A 21,893-nucleotide genomic window follows, 5' to 3' on the forward strand; every position below is an offset into this window, starting at 1 on the left:
GCCCACCTCCCCTTTCAAGCTTGTCTCTGGTCACCACTTCCAGTTGCTGTGCTTCAGGTCAGTCCCACTTTGACTCTGAAGCTGCAAATCATCGACCCCTCCCTCAGTCATCTTTCTCCCATCAGCCTTACCCTGCCTTCAGTGATAATCAAAACATCTGCCTTTTCCCTTGATCGACTACCTGTTACCTTAGTGTCGCCTCCCTCCATTATCAGCAAATCACCTCTCACTCCTCAGTATTCTGGATATGTTCCTGTTGATACATCCTGATCTTCCTTTTATCGCTACTAACTTGCCCTCAATTACCCTTGATCTTGCCTTGATCAGGCTTCTGATACATTTGATAGAGATTGACTTGTCTCTGGCATCTGGCCTCCTCTTTCTAAGTCCCATGACCTATCTTAGGACCAACAAAATCCAAACTCCCTTCCTTGGACAGCCATGCCCTGGCTTCCCTGGACAGTCACTGTCTAAATGCAATGCAATAGTCGAGCCTTCTCTCTCTTCATCCAACAAACTGCCTTTACTCTCTCCACATTCACCAGGAAGACTGGACTTCACCTGCTGCAGGGCACCTTTTGCCAGTTGCAAATCTCAGTGTGCTTCCAATTAAACCTGTTGGACTATAACCTGGTGTTGTGTGATTTTTAACTTTGTACACCCCAGTCCAACACCGGCATCTCCAAATCAGTTTCATTTATTGTCAACTTAAGGGCAAAAGTATAATGTAATCTAGTGCTCACTTGTTTTAATGAGTATGCACAAAATGGTAATGCTTAACAAATGTTCCCACCACTTGCCTTCAGGAACCACAGTCAACCTTTAATCTGCCACCAATTTACTTTCCAATCATCATCCTGTTATTGCCTTCGGCTCAGTAACTGCTCCTGCGCCTCCTCATTTCCCTTTCTCAGGAGCTTCATGGAAACTGCCTTCAGAGTCGGTCAAACAGAAGGGGTTGGGAAAAGAGAATCCACAAGAGATGCTGCTGTGCCAAACAAAAGAAAAAGACTGCTTTTGAGTTAACCAATAATCTGTGGACTGGTGAGAACGGAACCATGTTCAAGGAAATGAACATTGTGAAAAGTTAAAGTTGACATAATCCCCAAAGGGATGCTTACCACAAGGAATACATTCAATTATTCTGAAAGGATCCTCACCAGAGTCCACCCTCAGAGTCAGCAGATAGACAGAGTTGGGAAAGGACTGAACAGAAGACTTAGAAACAAAGATCAAAGAATGTTTCACCCTGGTGGAGCTTGGGGAATGAATCCTGATAATATCAGGATGGGTCAGGCCATTCTTGGAATATTGTGTGCAGTTGTAGTCTCCTTATCTGAGGAAGGATGTTCTTGCTATAGAGGGAGAACAATGAAGGTTTACCAAATTGATTCCTGGAATAGCAGGACTGAAGAATGAGGAAACATTGAGTCAGTTATGATTGCATTCACTGGAGTTTAAAAGAATGAGAGTTTATCTCATAGAAATCTATAAAATTCTAATAGGACTATACAAGGTGGTGGCTCAGCCCTAACTTGCTTTATTCACTACATACCATCGTCCTATAGTGCACTGCTCATCTGATGCTAGCCCAATTATCTGACTGATTGTAGCCAGAAGTACTCACGGCAGTTGGGATTTCTCTGGACATCCTGGCATCCCTAATGCCAGTGCTATCTTGGAACTCTGGCTGTGCATGTGGTCAAGCAATGGCAGTCTTCAGTTGGACTTTCTGGTGCATGTTGTGGCACAGCATCCACAAAGTAACACTTCTTGTCGCCCATTGAAGCCACAACTGGCATGTCCTCACACATACATATGTACATTTCTACATCTATTGCTGTTTGCACATCAGGCCACACAACAGGCCTATCTTTAGCTACAACCTATCTCACAACCCATTTTTAGACATTGTTACACGCTCCCAATGCCTACAGTAGTCCAACACCTTATCATTGCTCAAAATGGGATCATTGTGTACAGGACATTCTTCAGTCACCTCATTCAGTCACTTTTATTTGCAAACATCGAAAGTGAACAGAAGTCAAACAAACAAAGTTACAGTTTCCTTTTGGAACAGAAATGAACTGCTTACATGTCATTCAACAAATATTTGACTGTCAATGAATAGTCACAGCAGCCAGCTCTCATTTACAGAACTGGGCATCAATTAAGCCTTGCCTGGCTTATAGTGCCTGATATTGCTGCACCCCATTATGCACAAAGAGATATTTCTCTTGCTTTTCCTCTCCTTCTTGGAAGACTACACTTGCTCTCCCAGTTCCTCAGCATCAAATGCAACCTTTTATTGCTTGTCCCAGTAGCGATGCGCACGTCATGCTGGTGTTATCTAATACACTCTGACAGGAGTACACTACAAAACTTCACCTGTCCAAGGAACGGCATCTCACCTTCAGTGGGATCATTTCCTGCTCCCCACGGCCCTTGTTGAGAAAAGGGCAGCAGTTGTTACAGTACAGTGACAGGGTTCAGGAACATCCCCTCCCTCTGCTGACATGCTGCCTCATTCATCTGGAGGAAATGGCATTGAAGATGAAAAAATGGCTTTCCTTTGCATCCTGAGGGGCCAGTAAGCAGTGTCCCCTTCATGTGAAGGCTGCTTGGGTTCTGGTGGAGGTAACTGCTGGTCCTGGGCTTGCTGACACAACTGTTCCCCATCTATTTCCTGCACTTTCATTGCACCATAGCAGAAGTAATGATTACATTTGTTGGGGCTGAATCTATCAGCTGTACTTCAATTGACACTTTGTGGGGGTCAGAAGAAACAGAACAGGTCCTCAGCAATGTGAGCAATCTGCATTTGCATCACTTACAAATGGCAGATTAACATACTTTTTCATACAGTGGGACATGGAGCAGGTCATGGCATAACTCTTCTTGGCAGTTTGACATTGGACCTTATTCTCATGAATGCACCATTAGGTATGTGGCAAGGAGAGAGTAGGAGATTGTAAATGATCCTTGAACGCTGAATCTTTTCCTCATAGCCCCATATCATCCACAGAAGGCACTATTGCACATATGGGAGACTTACATTACACTTACAGTTCAGGTTGAGAGACAATCTGTGCCCCTGTGCACCCCAAGCCATCTTGCTTTAACTGTGCGCTTTGTGGCCTGTAAGTGTCTTTTTTCAAGTTGCAGGTTGCGTACGGTCACTTCCCCTTGGGTATGGCTTGAGATGTTGCTTCCACAGAGCCATTGGAAGCAATATCTTAACACTGTGGCAGTCCAGAGGACTAAGTGGCGAGATGCAAGGCCTGACTTTCATGTCAGGAATTTTTGTTGACTAGTTTCTACCTGGCAGGTGCTAGAATAGAAGTGCATATTTATGTGGTGAGGTTAAGTAATAATGAGTGGTAGTGAACGATAATCTCTGTTAATTGGCCTCCCATCACTCACTATTGAGAATCTCACCTCAAGGTCAGAAAATGCCACTTGAAAGATCGCACTTGACATCTTATATGATTCTCCCAAATTTAGCCCATGTCCTTCAAGGCCTGAGCAACCTCTGTTCCAGGCATCTACAAAGTGTGCAGAATAATATATAAATATGGCATGAGATTTTCAGTTGTGTTAAGAAGTAAGTAGGATGACAGCTGTATTAGTTGCCTACTAAGTAACGTTTAGACAATGTTAACTTTGATTAGTTCCAGTAAAAGTCTCAGAACATGAAATCCTGTTGCGTGATCATTTGAATAGGTCACTGGAATTCATATCTCTTTTTAAAACTTATCGATCTCCGTAAGAATCTTACGAATTCTTAAATATTATCAGATGTGGCATATACTTAAATAACTTTATGAGCATTTGACTATAACTTTTGAAGACCCTATTAACTATGATCAGTAAATGGAATATTTGACCATGTCTGAGTTCACAGCAAAATAGGAACAAGATAGAGTGTTTTTAAAAACTTGTTCATGTACTGTGGGTGTCACTGACATGAGAAACAAATGTTGTCTATGATTTGATAGCTGACTTTCCCATTACGTAGGAGTTAAGAGATAGCATCTCCTTTACTGTACAGAACTTGTACAGCAAACCTCCTCAATTTCCTGAAAGGACTTCCACTCATTGTACAATTTGCAAGACACAATATGGAAAGAAACTTGGATATCAGCATGACATATTCTGGATGTTATCACAATACTGACAAGGTTCAGCTATTCTAGCCTCTTCAAGAAATGAAAATTATACATACGATGGCATTTACAAATGAAACATACTTTGTACCACTGGATAATCTCACTTCTCCGAGAGATAAAAACAGCTGGAAAAGATAATTGTCACTGAGACAGTATTTGAGGCTTTAAAGATGAACTTTTTTCTCCCCAAAACAGAAGTGCGTTGATACATGTTCTGATTCATTTGTCTTAGATGAAAGAAGAGAGACTTGAATATCAAGTTTTCAGATGATACTAGGTTATATAAATGATTTGGATGTGAGCATAGAAGGTATAGTTAGTAAGTTTATAGATGACACCAAAATTGGATGTACAGTGGACAGCAAAGAAGGTAACTTTGGAAGACAATGGGATCTTGATTAGATGGGCCAATGGGCTGAGGAGTGGCAGATGGGGTTTAATTTAGATAAATGCTGCACTTTGGGAAAGCAAATCTTAGTAGGACTTGCACACTTAATGTTAAGGTCCTAGGGAGTGTTGAGAAACAAAGAGACCTTGGAGTGCAAGTTCATAGCCCCTTGAAAGCAGAGTTGCAGGTAGATAGGATAGTGAAGAGGGGGTTTGGTATGCTTTCTTTTATTGGTCAGAGTATTGAGTACAGTAGCTGGGAGGTCATGTTGCAGCTGGTTAGGTCACTTTTGGAATATTGTGAGCAATTATGGTCTCCTTCCTATCGGAAGGAAGGATGTTGTGAAACTTGAAAGAGTTCAGAAAAGATTTACAAGGATGTTGCCAGGGTTGGAGGATTTGAGCTATAGGGAGAGGTTGAATAGGGTAGGGCTATTTTCCCTGGAGAGTCAGAACTGAGGGGTGACCTTATAGAGGTTTATAAAATCACGAGGGCCATGGATAGGGTGAACAGAGGAGGTCTTTTCCCTGGGGTGGGGGAATCCAGAACAAGAGAGCATAGGTTTAGGGTGAAAGGGAAAGATTTAAAAGAGACCTAAGGAGCAACTTTTTCATACAGAGAGTGCGTATGGAATGAACTACCAGATGAAGTGTTGGTGGGTGGTACAACTGCAAGATTTAAAAGTCATCTGAATGGGTATATGGGTATATGGGCTTGGAGGGATATGGGGTCAGGTACTAGCAGGTGGGAGTAGATTGGGTTGGGATATCTGGTTGGCATGGATGAGTTGGACCAAAGGGTCTGTTTCCATGCTGTACCTCTCTATGACTCTAAGTTGTGAGCTCCAGTATGTCGTATTGATGAGCTCAGGGAACTGATATGGGTATATGGACAGTGTTGTGATATTCATAAAGACTGAAAACTTAAGATTCACAGTTTCTCAGTGAGAAAGATCGCATAATATGATTTCATGTCTTAGGACACATAATATAACAAGTTGTATCATCATTGATTAGATATTATGTTATAGGCATTTAAAAACTTTTTCATGGCATATGGGCATTGCTAGCTAGGTCAACATTTATTGCCCATTCCTAATCGCCCAGAGAAAATATTGCTGTGGGTTTGGAGTCACATGTAGGCCAGACCAGATATTGATAGCAGCTTCCTTCCCTAAAGGATACTAGTGAATCAGATGGGTTTTTACAACAACAGACAATGGATTCATGGTCATTAGACTCTTCATTCCAGATAATATTTTTCTTTTGAATTCAAATTCCACCATCTGCCAAGGTGGGATTCAAACCCAGTTCTCCAGAACATTCCCTGGGTCAATTAATACAATGAATTCCAGTAATTATGTTTTCCATTAATTTTTTAATACATCTAAAATCCCTGTTTCACAATCACATATTGAATACGCACAACAGAGAATTAGTGTAGATATTTCCCCTTTGTTGTGGCAAGATTAATAGTGAGTAGGGTGACAGGATATCATCAACAACTGGAAACTACCTTACATTCATGCATTTTCAAATCATTAAAGTTGCAAGTTGTCCTATTTATATATTTCTCCTTAACTCCACTATGAAACTACATGTTGTAAAACAGAGCAGGTACTGAGATGATGGAGCTTGCTGAATGCCTATCCTGCCAATGGGCGACTACTGCATCTGCACAGTGCCCCTCATGGGCCATGACCCCATCTTCCCGATCCTAAATCTGCACAACTCTGCACCCGCAAATCAACATTATCATACGTACTCCTAGATCAACTCAGACACCACTCAGAACTTCAATGTTTTGTTTTGGAGCTGATGGTGTTCTTCTGACAGGTCGCTTTGCATGCAGGGTCACCCATTCATCTCATGCATTTAAGTATTGTGCTGATATTAATACATACATCAAATATCTCTTTGCTTACTTTTTCAAAACTCATTGACTTTACTGCTTACTTAGAGGCTGTCAGCCATTGTGTAGGTCATACTTCTTTCTTAATGATTGTAATGAGGTCAGCTAGGTGGACCTCATAGAATATGAGTTTCCTGATTGGGACCGTTAACCTGGTCTAATCAGGGAGCCCTGGCTGACAGATATAAACAGGAATGTCAGAGGTTCTGTTCACTCTGAGAGCTGGCTCTGAGGGACTTGGATCAGTGTCAGAGACTCTCCCCTTGTAAGTAAAGGGTGACTTGGTGCGGGAGTTATTTCAAGCACAAGGTCTTCAGTGCTCAATGACAGACTGCCATCCTCTGTGGTTAGTGTAGCTGGAGAAGTAGGGAGCTTGTGATGGTGGGGGAAGCACTGAACAATCAATCGGTCTGTCAGCTAGGGGTGGGCATGCAGCTGTATCAGTCTCAGAACTCCTGCATGTGCCAGCACTTTAGGTGGCAAACACACAACTTGGGTTTCAAGCAAATGGCCAAGTGTAAAATCCAAGAGGTAGACTCCCTAGTGAAGTAATTAGGGAAGTCTATCAGTCGGGGATGCTGCCATAGTCAGTGCGGGCGTTTGTCTGATTCCAATGAAGAACATTAGGCTACTTGTACTCCAGCAGATCAAGTGTGAAGAGTCTGGGGATTACAGATAGATCGATTGGTCTGCGATGGGTACATCAGTTTCAAGGGTTGGATAGTTTCATTTCCACTGAGACCAAAGGACGGATTGAGAATGATGGAAGTAAATGCCAGAAAAGTTAGTAATAATATGTAAGCAGGAGAGGTGGAAAAACGTCTGCAGTGAGTGAGTTCACAGTACAGAGGGAATGAAGGATTAATAGTTTGCGAGGATGATGTCATTGAGAACTATTTAAAAGTAGTCCATGAGAGTTGATGAGAAACATACGCACTGAGTCCTGATCCTCTAAGTGTGACACAGCAGAGAGAACTTGGTGACACCTAATCTTGTGGAACTTAGAAGGTCATTAACTTTCTTCTGAGATTGCTTTTCATTCAGGCCATAGCACTGACCTCGGCTGCAATTTGTGCTCAGATTGGCTGGGTCTGTTTATGTGGCTCCCTTTGGTTGTCTGACTATCTTCCTCAGCCTCCACAGCTACCTGATGAAGGAGCAGCACTCTGAAAGCTTGTACTTCCAAATAAATCCATCGGACTATGACCTGGTGTTGTGTGATTTTTAACTTTGTCCACCCACTCCAATACCTCCATTTTCACATCATATCTTCCACCAACACCAGCATGATGCTGTTCTGGGGCAAGCAGCTAGCTTGCTTTTTGTTAACAACATTTTCTGCATTGTGCACAGTTGTGTGAGGGGCAGTTCCTGGCCTGCAGCATCTAAAGTGAAGCTGGGCTTTAAGTGTGATGCTGGAGGAGGTAAGTCAGAAGCCATATTCCCTCTAATTTCTTTTCCACTGTGCAGACCTCAGAGAGTTGTGTGCAACACCTACTTCTGTAACTCAAAGCTAATGTGTGCTTGTTGGCTCGTGCATAATCTGGGGAGCAGGAGAATCGATATTTCGGGCATAAGCCCTTCTTCAGGATTCCTGAAGAAGGGCTTATGCCTGAAACGTCGATTCTCCTGCTCTTTGGATGCTGCCTGACCTGCTGTGCTTTTCCAGCAACACATTTTTCAGCTCTGATCTCCAGCATCTGCAGTCCTCACTTTCTCCTCGTGCATAATCTTCTAGCAAGTGTCTGCCTTGCTGACCACATGATTCTCTGAGAAATGTGCCCAACATCTAAGCTACATAATTGATGTAGTGAAATGCAGGGTTGCATGAGAAAATTCACTCCAAACAATGATAGACTAGACATCATGTAACTTACCTGCCAAAGTTGGCCCCTGGTCTTGTATAGAATGCCTCAGGATCTGTTTTTCCTTTCAGCAAGATGGATTTTCCATATTCCTTTTTAAAAAGTCTTTTTTCTTCTCACTTCTGAGCACAATCAAATTAACTTCCAGTAGCCAGGTATCCTCTGGTGCCACTTTACTCTTCCATTCTCCACAAGTCTCATCTCTTGAAACTTGGAATCTGACCTCACCAGCATACTGCTTGGTGGTCAACACAAAAGCCATCCCAACGCTCTGCTTGGCATAGTCAGCACCTGTTTTCCAACTTGTCCAAAACCATCTGTCTGACTGAGTAATTGATCAGTTGGTTCTTCCTTTATGTCCAGATGTTAAAATCTGCATGTTACATTTATTAAATTTTGACATAGGGCCTCTGTCCCTTTGGTATTTTCCAAGATGATCACTTATGGTACCTTGTGATATTTGTGACCTCTACTACTGTGTGGTGTTGGGTAAGCGTTTTTTGAATTTGTTTGTAGCCACTAATCTTCATTTGTATTGGGCCTAGCTTGTGATGAGTGGTAGAGAGTACAACAACATAGAATCACTGAATCCTGACAGTGCGGTAAGATGCCATTCAATCCATCGATCTGTACCGACCCCCTGAAGAGCGTCCCACACAGAATTTGCCCCATACTCCATCTGCATAAGCCAACATTTACCATGGCTAATCAACCTAGCCTGCACATCCTTGGACACTATGGACGATTTAGCATGGCCAATCCACCTAACCTGCACATCTTTGGACTGTGGGAGAAAACTGAGGCACCTGGCAGAAACCCACACAGACATGGGGAGAATGTACAAACTCCACACAGACAGTCAGTCAAGGATGGGTCCCTGGTGTTGTGAGGCCACAGTGCTAACTACTGAACAACTGTGCCACCAAAATGCCTACAAAAATGTACCAACCTTAGAGTACCTAAAAAAGAGGCATTGTTCTTAGATAACCAGGGGCTTTATTGCATGACAACAATAGATACGACTACAAGGGAAGCTCAGAGTCTATGGAATGTATATAAAGTCCCCCTTTCACCTTTTCTCATAACCCCCGTGAATGGTATGACACCTGGTGAAGGGGGATGTGCTGTGCATAAATAACAAACAACTCAAACAAAAACATAAATGTCTGAAGAAATGATTGTGGGTGGGGGCATGTGGCAGATGATTAGTCTAAAATGTAGAGTTCAACTTAAACCTATTAAGGACTGGTATGAAGTTCAGTAATTGTGCAGTTTAATCTTTAACTCCTAAAGTCTTGAGATTCCAGGTCTGTAATGTGGTTTAGCTTTGCTATTGTTAATGGAACTGAACAGACAAAAGCTACAAGATGATGCCCAAGATAAAATTAAATTTTAAATTAATAAGTTTAGAGCTGCAGTTTAAATTCCAACAAGTGTGCCTTATGGGCTGGTTGTTTGGAAACCAAGCGGTTGGTGGAGATGACATTAGTCGCATTAGTCGTGTGAGGGCTGGACATTCAATGTAAGATGATGAAAAAAAAACTTAATGAGACAATGGCTAATCACTGAATCCTGAGAAGGAGTTAATTGTGTGGGTGGCAAGCACTGAGAAAGATATAGGGACGTTCACTGACGCAATAGCTAGCTGAGGATTGAGAAGTCTGATCAACCACATAGAGAACAGATAAAGAGAACTAACTGTTTTCTCTGTTCTGACTCTTAGACAAACTAGGAAATCTTGCACATTTGGATAAATGAGTTTAATTCTTATTGAGTGAAGTTTATTTTTGAGTGCTGAATAAGCGTGTTGTGTGCAAGCAGTCATCTGGGAAATTTGAGTTATTGATATCCAGGGTTAATCTCTGGACCAAAAAAGGGATATTAATTTACAAAGTGCATTAGCTTAGGAGGTTATAGGCAGGTTCACAATTATGTCTGCTCTCACTAAGACTGGGAGAGTTTCTGAAAATATCAGATTCAGACCTTGGGCATTCACTCATCTTTCTTCCTTGAAGAGATGGAATGGAAAATTGACTTCATGATCAATACCAAATGACTCTCTTTCATTGGACTAGAAGTACAGTAGCTTGATCAAAAAGACAAGACTGAGACTTTTAGGAATTTCCATTTAGAATAGGATTAAGGTAGTTAAATAATTTACCACCTAAAAACAAAATATTGCAGATGCTAGTACGAAAACAGAAAATGCTGGAGAAGTTTAGCAGGTCTGGTAGTGTCTTTGGAGAGAGAAGCAGAATTAACATTTTGAGCCTGATATTAGAACTTTTCTTTGGAACTAAGTAACCTAGAAAATGATGGCTTGATGCTGTTTACTGAGGGGGAGGAGCAGCAAGTAGAACAAATGGTGAGAGTACGCAGAGCAACAGTCAATGGCAGTGCTAAGAGTAGTAGAGGAGAGATATTGGTTCAAATTGAAATATTAACTGTGCTCCTCTTTCCACAAATGCTGCCACCCCTGCCAAATTCTCTAGAACTTTCTGTAAGTAGTTAAAAATCACACAACACCAGGTTATAGTCCAACAGATTTAATTGGAAGCACACGAGCTTTTGGAGCACCGCTCTTTCATCAGGTGGTGATGAAGGAGCGTCGCTCCGAAAGCTAGTGTGCTTCCAATTAAACCTGTTGGACTATAACCTGGTGTTGCGTGATTTTTAACTTTGTACACCCCAGTCCAACACCGGCATCTCCAAATAACTTCTGTAAGTATTTTACCACTTGTGGTTGGGATAAAACGGGAAAAGGCTACTTACAGAGCTGGATTCAGATGATGGAGCATAATAGAAGATGTATACATGGAGGCAAAAAGCATGGTTGAGGTACAAATTATTATGTTATTTTGCAATTATCAAGGAAAAAGGAAATTAATCGAGTTATATACAGTATGGAAACAGACCCTTCAGTCCAACTCATCCATGCCAACCAGATATCCTAAATTAATCAAGTCCCATTTGCCAGCATTTGGCCCATTTCACTCTAAACCCTTCCTATTCATATACTCATCCAGACTCCTTTTAAATGTTGTAATTGTACCAGCCTCCACCACTTCTTCTGGTAGCTCATCCATACATGTGCCACCCTCTATGTGAAAAGTTGCTCCTTAGGTCCCTTTTAAATCTTTTCCCACTCACCTTTAAACTATGTCCTCTAGTTTTGAATGTCCTGATCTCAGGAAAAAAACCTTGTCTATTCATTCTACCAAAGTCGCTCATGATTTTATAAACTTTCATACGCTCATCCCTCAGCTTGGACATTCCAGGGAAAATGGTCCCAGTCTATTCAGCCTCTCCCTATAACTCCAAAATCTTTTCTGAACTCTTCCATGTTTTACAACATCCTCTCTAAAGCAGGGAAACTAGAATTTCACGCAGTATCCCAATAATGGCTAACCAATGCCCTGTACAGCCATAGCATGCTTTGTGAATAAGCAGGTGATTGAGATGCTGGGTGGGCTAAAGTTGACAAGGAGGCAATATTAGAAGTTCTGGCATGACTTAGAATTGGAAGTTAGGGTGGAAATTGTGGAGGCACTGGCCATAATCTTTCATTCATCTGTAGATATAGGAGGTGGGCCAAGATATTGGAGAAGTGTGAAGGTTCAACCTTTGTTCAAAAAATTGGTGTAAACAAAATTCCAGGAATACAGGCCAATCAGTTTAACCTCATTGATGGGAAAGTTTTTAAAAGTGATAATCCCCAAGCAAAATTACTAATCGCTTGAACAAATGTGGATCAAATAAGGAAATCCAATAGTGGCACCCAACAGCTTCCCCACTAGCAGTACAGCTAATAGCTAGTTACATTGCATTAGCACAGAATGTATAAATTGCTGCATACTCTTATTGTGATATTTTTTTTCTGATGTACTAACCCTTTTCTAGCTGTTCCAAGTCTGTCAGACATGTGACATAGCATTCCGTATGAGCAATTTCTTCGGAAGTGAGTTGAATACTTGACCTCAAAGCTGCTACTTTCTATCCTTTGCAGCATATCAACATCCAAAAATCATTGAGCCAAAATGTTTATGTTTCCCATGGATATTTTCCAAGAAAATCCTAAATCTATCTGCCAAATCCAATGTCCAGTGATCAATTAATCAATACTGACTAGGTTCTTCCATTGGCACATGTCTTATGCATGTTTTTCATGAATAAGTGACAATGTTACATATTTACAAAGTAATGTAAATATAAAAACACACACACATAAGTCGACGGAATGATCTTTAGCTGAATCATCTTTTAATTGTCTTCAACAAGACTATCAAGTAGTATTAATTGGATAAGCTTGAACAAAAAACTCATGTCAGAAGTAAGTTAAGGTCAATTTAATGAAATAAATGTTGTAGTTTATTCATTTTAAATCAGTTTATTGCAGATCTGGAATTAAAAAAAATGTCGGATGCTACACTGTTAATCCTGGGATTTAAATTTGAAATGTTTGACCACTAAAATCAAAACTTTTGAAAACATCTCTGGCTAATAGATCAGGGAGTTCCTTTCTGATAATCTCAACAGTTTTCCAGATGAATTTAATATTGGAAGCAGTGTTAATTGCTCCAAGTGGAGACTTATACTCTTAATTCAGACAAAGCCTCCCCTTGGAGAGCTGCCTGCTAATCAGTACTCTTTAATTCATGCAACATGAGCCAGGAGGCGGTGGTGAATGCTGGAAGAACAGTCAGTCATATCATTCTGATGAGCCCAGGTCAATTTGGGATTAGGGGTCTCAGCAAATGCATGGGGGTGCAGACTTAAGACATTGGGGGACAGGAGCTAAAGGGCAGATAAATCAGAGGGAGACACCATCAATAATCCTAGGGGGCTCCCAAAGCTGGTCTTCCCTAGAATGAAAGCTTCTAGGCTTCCCTCAGATGTGGGTCTACTCCTTAATGGGTAAAATGCTGCTGATGGTGGGATGAGTCCTTTAAGTGGCCATTAAATGGCCAAGAGTGGGTGACTATCTGATGCCTCCCCCAAAACAATTTCAGGCTGTCTGAGGTGTAGGTAGTTAGACTGTGATGGGGCGAGTAGCTGAATTTTAGGTGCTCCCCTGCCTTCACAGCCACCAGCACAATTCTAGAGTCTCTGATATTCTTGATACAGATGTCAAAGCTACATATTAATGACTTGAATAGTCCATATTTCAATGATATGGTGACAGGGTAATCATTTTGATTTGATTTAATTTAATTTATTGTTGTTTTATATACTTAGGTATAGTGAACACTTTTATTTTGTGTGAGTACAGGCAGATCATTCCATACAAAGTACTTAAAATATTGGAACAGAATGAATACAACGTTACGCTGCAGAGAAGGTGTGTAGAACCTTTAGACCTGAAAGTAGATTTGCAACAATATTGTTAGTAATTCTGACAGACTCCAAATTGAGGGTTAGAAGACCAGAACAATTATAAGATATGTTCAAATAAGATTGGCTATGGACAGATTACAAAATATCACCACATGCCAGCGCCATCTTGAATTTGTCATGCCTTTGTTGCAAAGGAGCCTTCTCCTATTCTTTGCGGAGCTTCCTGTTCTAAGGTCTTTCCAAATTTAATGTACTCAGAGAAGTAATGCAGACAACTCTTTTCATTCATAGTTATACTAATGAAAGGCTTACGCCCGAAACGTTGATTCGCCTGCTCCTCGGATGCTGTCTGATCGGCTGTGCTTTTCCAGCACCACGCTCTTCGACGCTGATCTCCAGCATCTGCAGTCCTCACTTTCTCCTGCACTAATGCACAGATCCGAGCCAACCATCATCTGAAATGTAGGCCTTTGTATGTGCTGTGTCCTAATTTGAATAAAAATAGCAATTCACAAAGAGGCAGAGTTGAATCCTACCCTTTACCTTCCTCGGAAGCTCCCAGGGGAGAAGCGTACACAGAAATGTGATATTTTTGCAAGCTCCTGCTGGGAGACTAATGAAAATTTTGAACAATTTTAAGATCTATTGCTTTGAAAATCTGACACTGATTTAATCTTACCAGAATGTTTTTTCAACCTTGTCCAAAAATTTACTTTGTGTATAATCCATCAAGTGATTCTGGCTGTTAGAATCAGAAAGTCAGATAGCATAGAAACCGACCCTTCAGTCCAACCAGTCCACATCGACCATCTTCCAAAATTAAACTAGTCCCACCTGCATGTGCTTAACCCATGTCCCTCCAAATCTTTCTTATTCATGAATTTATCCAAATGTCTTTTAAATGTTATAACTGTACCTTCATCCATTACTTCCTCAGGCAGTTCATTCCACACAGGAACCATTCTCTGTGTCAATATATTGCCCCCTTGTCCTTTTTTAGATCTTTCTCCTGTCACCTTAAAAATATAACCCCCAGCTTTGAACTTTCCCACTCTGGGAAAAAGATCCTGTCATTCACCTTATCCATGCCCCTCATGATTTTATAAATGTCAATAAGGTCACCCCTAAAGTTTCTACACTCCAGTGATAAACACTCTCAGCCTTTCAAGTCTATGTTTCTATCTGAAACCCTCATTTCCCAGCAATATCCTAGTAAACCTTTTCTGAACAATTTCAAGTTTAATAACATTCTGTCTATATAAGAATGACTAGAACTGCACACAGTACCCAGAAGAGGTCTCACCAAAGTCCTATGCAGCCTGAAGATGACATTCCAATCCTATACTCGAAAGTCTGAGCAATGAAGGCAAGCATGCTAAAGGCCTTCTTAACCACCCTGTCTATCTGTGATGCAAATTTCAAAGAATTTTGGACTAAATCTCTCTCTGTTCCACACCAGAGCCCTACAATACAATATTAATTGTATAAATATTGTCCTTGCATGTATTACCAAAATACAATATTTCACATTTAGCCAAATTAAGCTCCATCTGCCACTCTTCAGTGCATTGACCCAATTAATCAAGATCTCTTTGTAATCTTAGATAACCTCCTTCACTCACCATTATATCACCAATTTTGGTGTCATCTGCAAACTTAATAAACATGCCTCCCATGTTCTCGTCCAAATGGCTTATATAAATTACAAACTCAATGCGTTAATAGCACATATTGCCCTGTCACATTTTGGCCTAGAAAGTAGTCCCCACCACTTCTTGACTGGGATGTGGTTTGGGGTCTGTAGTCTGCCAATGTCTATTGAATACAAAATTTGGTGTTGTTATCAAATTTCGCTGAGTGTGACATGGGATGAATATCTCCCATGCAGTGGACAGGGCAATTTGTGCTATTAACACATCAAGCTTTTCAAGATGGCGGCACTGTCACAGTAAGTAGTGTTTAGACTCCTAGCCCATCTGCTCCAGCCCAGCGGCATCCTTTCCTCCTTCAGTCTTTCTTTTCCTTTTTCTTTTCTTTCTTCATCTTTGAGGACAGAGTAATGCCACCGAGGCATTGGCTGCAGTGTCGGCAGTGTTGATTGGGACTCCTGGCAGCAATGCCTAGACAGGGGATTCCTGGTGGTAGTAGACTCAGAGCTTGAACACTTAGCAATGTTGATGAGATGACAGAGCAATGGAACTGACATCCCCTGGGGCATCAGCTCCATTGTTGCTGTACCCGGAGTGGAGATTCTTTGAGGCCCGGAATACCTTGCAGACAACTTGCAGAAGCTCTGGAGTCATGCTTGAGACCTAATTTGAACAAAAATAATTTCTTTTTTACTCTTCCTCTAACTCAAAATGGTGCCAGATTCTGTGAACTGTTCACTATATCTTCCTAGATATATGTGACAAGAAAATCATTCATTCATTCATTCAATCAGTTACAGAGGTAGTTTATCACTCTTAGGGGAAACAACACTGAATTGTAGGATGCTGCTAAATACATTTGCTGCAATTGCAACAAGAAAAATGGAACACACACAATTGGGACTGGTCAACATAAATTAATTTCTCCACTCTGCAGGCACCGTGTCTCTATTCCTGATGAAGGGCTTTTGCCGGAAATGTCGATTTTCCTGCTCCTCGGATGCTGCCTGTCCTGCTATGCTTTTCCAGCACCACTCTAATCTAAATTCTGGTTTCCAGCATCTGCAGTCCTTGTTTTTACCAACATAAGTTAAAGTCAATGGCAGATGGTTGGTCATTCTTTATTTGCTGGCAAATATCATAATCTATCAGTTACAGTTCAATTGATCCTGCCATAACTCTGTGACTGACTCTCTTCAGTTCTGAATCAATTCACTTTACCCCAGTACCAGAACAGTTATCTGATGATGATTATATTGTGCTTTGTGGGCACTTCTTGTTGTGTAAATTGACTTGTGTTTTCTACATTATCAAAATAACCATACTTCAAAATTACTTAATTGGTTATAAAACATTTTGTTATGTCCAGTTGTCATGAAGGACACTCCGTTCTGTCATACACGTTCTGTCCATTGTAAAGCTGAGGTCTTCTAAGATCTGCGAACTATGTCCTAATTTGTACTACACTGCCTTTGTTTAAGAGATAACTTAGGGAGATCCAAGATGGCGGCGACTCAGCAAGTCTGAATCTATAGTGCTCCTCCCAAGACCTAGGCAAAGTGGGCCACCCGCCTTCACCACACTCACCAAATCATTTAAAATAGTTTTTACTTAATGTAATTGGTGGTTTAGTACTAAATTTAAACAGTTCAGTCTCCTGTAAAAATGACTAGGGGAAAGGAGCCCTCAGCTCTCAGCAGGCAGGAGCCCCTCCCCAGCTGCAGCAGAGGCATCCGCAGCCGCCCCGGGGGACTTACCTACAGTGGCGAGCCTCGCGGAATTAATCTCTAAACTCGATGCGAAGATCAATGCTTTCATTGAAGAGTTCCGAAGTCGATGGAATTCATTCTCAGCCGCGCTACAAAAGCACAGCCGAGACATCGAAGAAATTGAGCACCGAGTCGGAGGGGGTGGAGCTAAAGGCCGGCACCTCAGAGGCTATTGCAGAATTGGCCGTGGATTGGGTCCGGACTCTTGAGCAGCAAGTCCGGACCTTAGAGAATCACATTGACAACCTCGAGAATTGAGGTCATCGAAAAAATATTCGTTTGCTGGGCCTTCCCGAACTGGAAGAAGAAGGCTAGCTTACAATGCTCCTTGAACAGTGGCTTCCACAGCTTTTAAATCTGGAGGTTGGATCAGGCCAGGTAAGGGAGGGATGGGTCTACCGGGTTGCAATATGCGGGCCCGGCTCAAACCAACGCTCCCGCCTGGTCCTGTTCTGGCTGCAGAGCAATAAGGTGAGGCAGATGCTCTTGGAAGCCTCCAGAAATCTTGGGAAAGTTCCCCAAGCCATGACTTACAAAGGATCCAAGATTAAGTTATTTCAGGACTTTTCCCCAGCTCTGGTCCAAAAGAGGAAGGCGTTTGATGAAGCGAAGAAGTGTTTAAATGATTTAAACATTCAATACTCCTTGCGCTACCCAGCTATACTACACTTCAGCCATGAAGGGTCCATGTATAACTTCGGATCACCGGAGAAGGCCAAGGAACTTTTGGACTCTCTTGGATAAATTATAAGGGTTAATTGATGTTGTTTTGCCCTATCCCCACCCCGATTTACTCCCTTTTTTTTCCTTTCATTACCTTACTGTTTAATATTATCTCCAGGGGGTGGGAAGAAGGGTTTATTTATTCATTCTTCACTTTGCGATTTTCTTTTCCCCTTTTTTTATATATATATATAATGAGGGGGTCTAGTTAATGTAAATGGGGGGAAGGTGGCTACCTTATCCTATTTTATCTTTGACCTTGGGAGCGGGGTTGTTGTCCCCTGTTATTTTGTATTACTATATTTAATTGTTATTTGCTAAGACTGTAATTTTATAGTCATATATGTTCATGACTATATGATATTAACATATATGGTATTAACATTACCAAATATATCCAGGTGTTGGTGTGGGTGGGGGAATAGGGTACTCACTGTTAGTTCTAGCTCAGTAGTATACTTGAATTTTCTTTATCCTATCATGGGGTGCCTGGGTCAAGGGTGGGGCACTGGTTGGGAGAGGTTATGATGGGTTTTTTGGAAAGGAAGTGACGCCCCTGGGAATAAGGGGGAAGATCTCCGTTTAAATACGTTTTATATTTCTTTTATTTAGATATAGTTTTTTATTATATTGATCTGAATGTATTAAAGAGCTTTCATTTTTGTGAATTTTATATGCTCTATGCTCGGGATGTTTTGGTTAGGGTTTCTTCTCCCGGGGGGTCTCGGACTTGCCTGGTGATTATGGATGATCGGTCGATTAAATGGTGTACCTGGAATGTCACGGGGAGTAATTCACCAATCAAAAGGAGGAGAATATTATCAAACCTCAAGAAAGAAAAGACCGATATAGCTCTCCTATAGGAGACACATTTATTGGTTAAAGAACACCTGAAATTACGACAGGGAAGAGATTATTTTCCATTCTCTCTTTCTGTGTAGGGAAAAACATTTTGGTAAACTGGGTGGCTGAGGGCCCTCATGGACTTTCGAGTTGGCACAGAATAATTATGGAATATACTCCCTCTGACTTCCTTACAAATATGGTGCACCAGGAGAAAAACCAAATTACTCCATAAAATATGGCAGCCCTTCTTGAATTACACAAGTACAGATACCTCGGTCATCCTACAAGGGCCTTTATTTAATTGAGAGGGTGAACTTGGCTGGTCCGGGGCCCTCTGGGAGAGGAATCCTGCACGAATACGGGTTTTGTTGTGATCTGATGTTAACACATTCCGAGCATATATAAGACTGCTCAATTTATGTGTTATCCATTGGGTTTTGTTTTCCTCTTGAATAATGTAAGAATTTTAATAGTACACCCTGGTTAGTTGTAAGTTAGACGAGTAGTTAATCGAGTTTTGTTTTTTTTCTCTTGGTAGTTCTGTTTTCTTGTTTGATAGATTTTGGTTATCATTTATTTAAGATTTAACTGTATATCAATGTTTATACTTGGGTTTTTTTTTAGTTTTCTTTTGTAAACATGTAAAAACATGTTAAATTTTCAATAAAAATATCTATAAAAAAACTTAATTTTAAAATTTTCATTTTCATTTTCAAATTCATCTGGAGCCTCATCTCTCCTTATTTTTTAAAAACCTTCTCTGCTTTATAAGCCTCTGAGATATCTATGCTCATTCAATTCTGACCTCTTGAATATCCCCAATTTTAGTCACTCTGCCCTTAGTGGCCATGCTTTCAGCAGCCAAGGTCCAGTGCTTTGAAAGTCTCCCCCTAAATCTCTCTTGCTCTCGATCTCCATTTTGTTCTCTGGCTGTTTCTTAAACCCTACCTTTTTGACTGAGCATTTGATGATGTAGTGATTGGAACCAGGTGAATCTTATTGACTATGAGAACCTTGATTGGAGTTGTTAACCTGGGACAATCAGGAAGCCCTGTCTGACCAATATATACAGGGGAAGCACAACTGCTGTTAGCTGGTAGTGTGGGGCATGTGGGAAAAAAAATATAATCAGGGATTCAAGTTTTTCAAAAAGCCAAAAAATATATTTGGGCCCAGGTATCCCTGGCGAAGGAGCATGTGGTGTCCACCAACATCCTCGAGACTTTCAGGGAGAGGTGGGTACCATGGGATGTGGAGTGTTTTATTTCCCCTTCTGACTCTATATTGATTTGATTCCTCCCTCCCCTTCACTTTTTTGATCACTTAGCAATACCCTTTGTTGAGAAGGGCATTATTTATCACTGACTGCTCAGGTGTTTCCTTTCTTCCTGGTGGTGGAATATGAATAAAGATTTCTGCACTCATTCTTCACTGTATCCTACACCAGCACACACACAGCATGGGTACTGGGGAATAAATAAGCACTCTTAGGCACTGTTAGGTAGTGCGGGGTTATAAAAATGTATATGTAAACAGGGGACTTAGAAAAAAGTACATATAAATAGGGAATTTAGAATCTCCTCAGTTCAGGGGACTAAAGAAAATATAAACGGGGGATTCAGAATCTCTTCACTTCAGGGACTGATTCTGAGCTGGCTGTCCATAGTCAGTGTAATGTGCAAATGTAAATGAAAGGTGATGGGGTGGTTATTTCAGATCACTTGGCCTCATATCTTCTGATGTGGCTCAAGGTTAAATTTTCTTTGACAGATCTCCTTGAAACATCTTGATTAAAGGCCCCATAAAAAAGTTATTATTGAGTTGTTTTTATTGCTTGATGGCGATTTTACTTTCAGAAGAGTTGGGAAAAGAGCTGAACACTGGAATTATCGGCAAACTGCCTGCCTTACACAAAGAATAAATCCAGTGATGAATTACTTGAAGGTGTTTAAGCCATAAATACTGTGAAACACGTATCCATGTTCCTACAACAATTGTTCACAAACATGCTGCTGTTTCCCTGTGTGTTATGCATGAATCCAATCACTAAAGTGTTTGAATTGCTTTGAATTGTTGTCAGCTTTTTTAGGACTCAGACATTCCATTATTCGCCCTGATCTCGGGTTAGACCATGATCCTACGGTCTAACCTGAGAGCAGAAGTAGGCCATTCAAGTCTGCTTTGCCAATCAATGAGGTCACAGCTGACCTGATAATCCTTGAACCTATTTTCCTTTCTTTTTCTCAAAATCCTTGATTCTGTTACTGATTAAAAAGAAGTCTATCTCACCCTTGAATATACGTAGTGATGCAGCCCCTATAGCACTATTTAGTATAAAGAATTCCTCAAATTCACAATCCTGTGAGAAAAGAAATCCTTCCTCATCTCTGTCTTAAATATGTGAATCCTCATTCTGAGATTATGCCCTCTGGTCTGAGACCGTCCCACAAGACGACATAGCCTTTCCATACCTACCCTGTAAGGTTCCTCTCATTCTTCTAAACTCCAATGATTACAGGCCCAATCTATGCAACATTTCCTCATAAAACAGTCCCTAAGATAGAATCAACTTATTGAACATTCTCTGGGCTTCCTCCAATGCCAGTAACACCTTTCTTTAGTTAAGGGGTCCAAAACTATTCACAGTCTTCCAGTTGTGACTAGTATCTTGTATACTTTTATCAAGACCTCCACATTTTGATACTCCATTCCTTTCAAAATAAAGGCCAACATTCCATTTGCCTTCCCTATTACCACTGAAATTGTCTGGTAGTTTTTTTATGACTTATGCATAACGACTCCCAATTTCCTCTGTACCATGCCCTTCTGTAGTCTTCTTCCATTTAAGTAATATTCAGCTTGTCTATTCTTCCTGCCAAAGTACATCACCTCACATTTTCCTACAAGACATTCCATCTTCCAAGTTTTCACCCACTGGCTGCACCTGTCCAAATCTCTTTGCAGATTCTTTGAGCTATCCCCATCATTTGCCTTTCCACCTACTTTGTGTAATCTGTAAGCTTGATGATAGTACATTCACTTTCCTCATCCCAATTGTTGGCACATATTGTGAATTGTTGCTGTCCCAAGGCTGATCCTAAAGCACTCCACTAGTTAAAGTTTGCCATCCTTAAAATCCAATCAACCCCACCGCCCTGTGGCCCAACATTTCAACTCCCCCTCCCACTCTGCTGAGGACATGCAGGTCCTGGGCCTCCTCCACCGCCGCTCCCTCACAA

At 41.1% G+C, this 21,893-nt stretch overlaps 1 long non-coding RNA gene across 1 annotated transcript; it reads left to right on the forward strand.

The window, feature by feature from the left end:
• The first annotated feature begins 13,554 nt into the window (after positions 1–13,554).
• LOC122551162 lies at positions 13,555–18,120 on the forward strand. Its single transcript, XR_006312039.1, has 3 exons — positions 13,555–13,568; positions 17,459–17,463; positions 18,008–18,120. It is a non-coding gene; the product is annotated as an uncharacterized LOC122551162 (long non-coding RNA).
• Positions 18,121–21,893: the final 3,773 nt, after the last annotated feature.

Source organism: Chiloscyllium plagiosum, chromosome 6 (genome assembly GCF_004010195.1).
Source record: "Chiloscyllium plagiosum isolate BGI_BamShark_2017 chromosome 6, ASM401019v2, whole genome shotgun sequence".
Lineage (NCBI taxonomy): Eukaryota > Metazoa > Chordata > Chondrichthyes > Orectolobiformes > Hemiscylliidae > Chiloscyllium > Chiloscyllium plagiosum.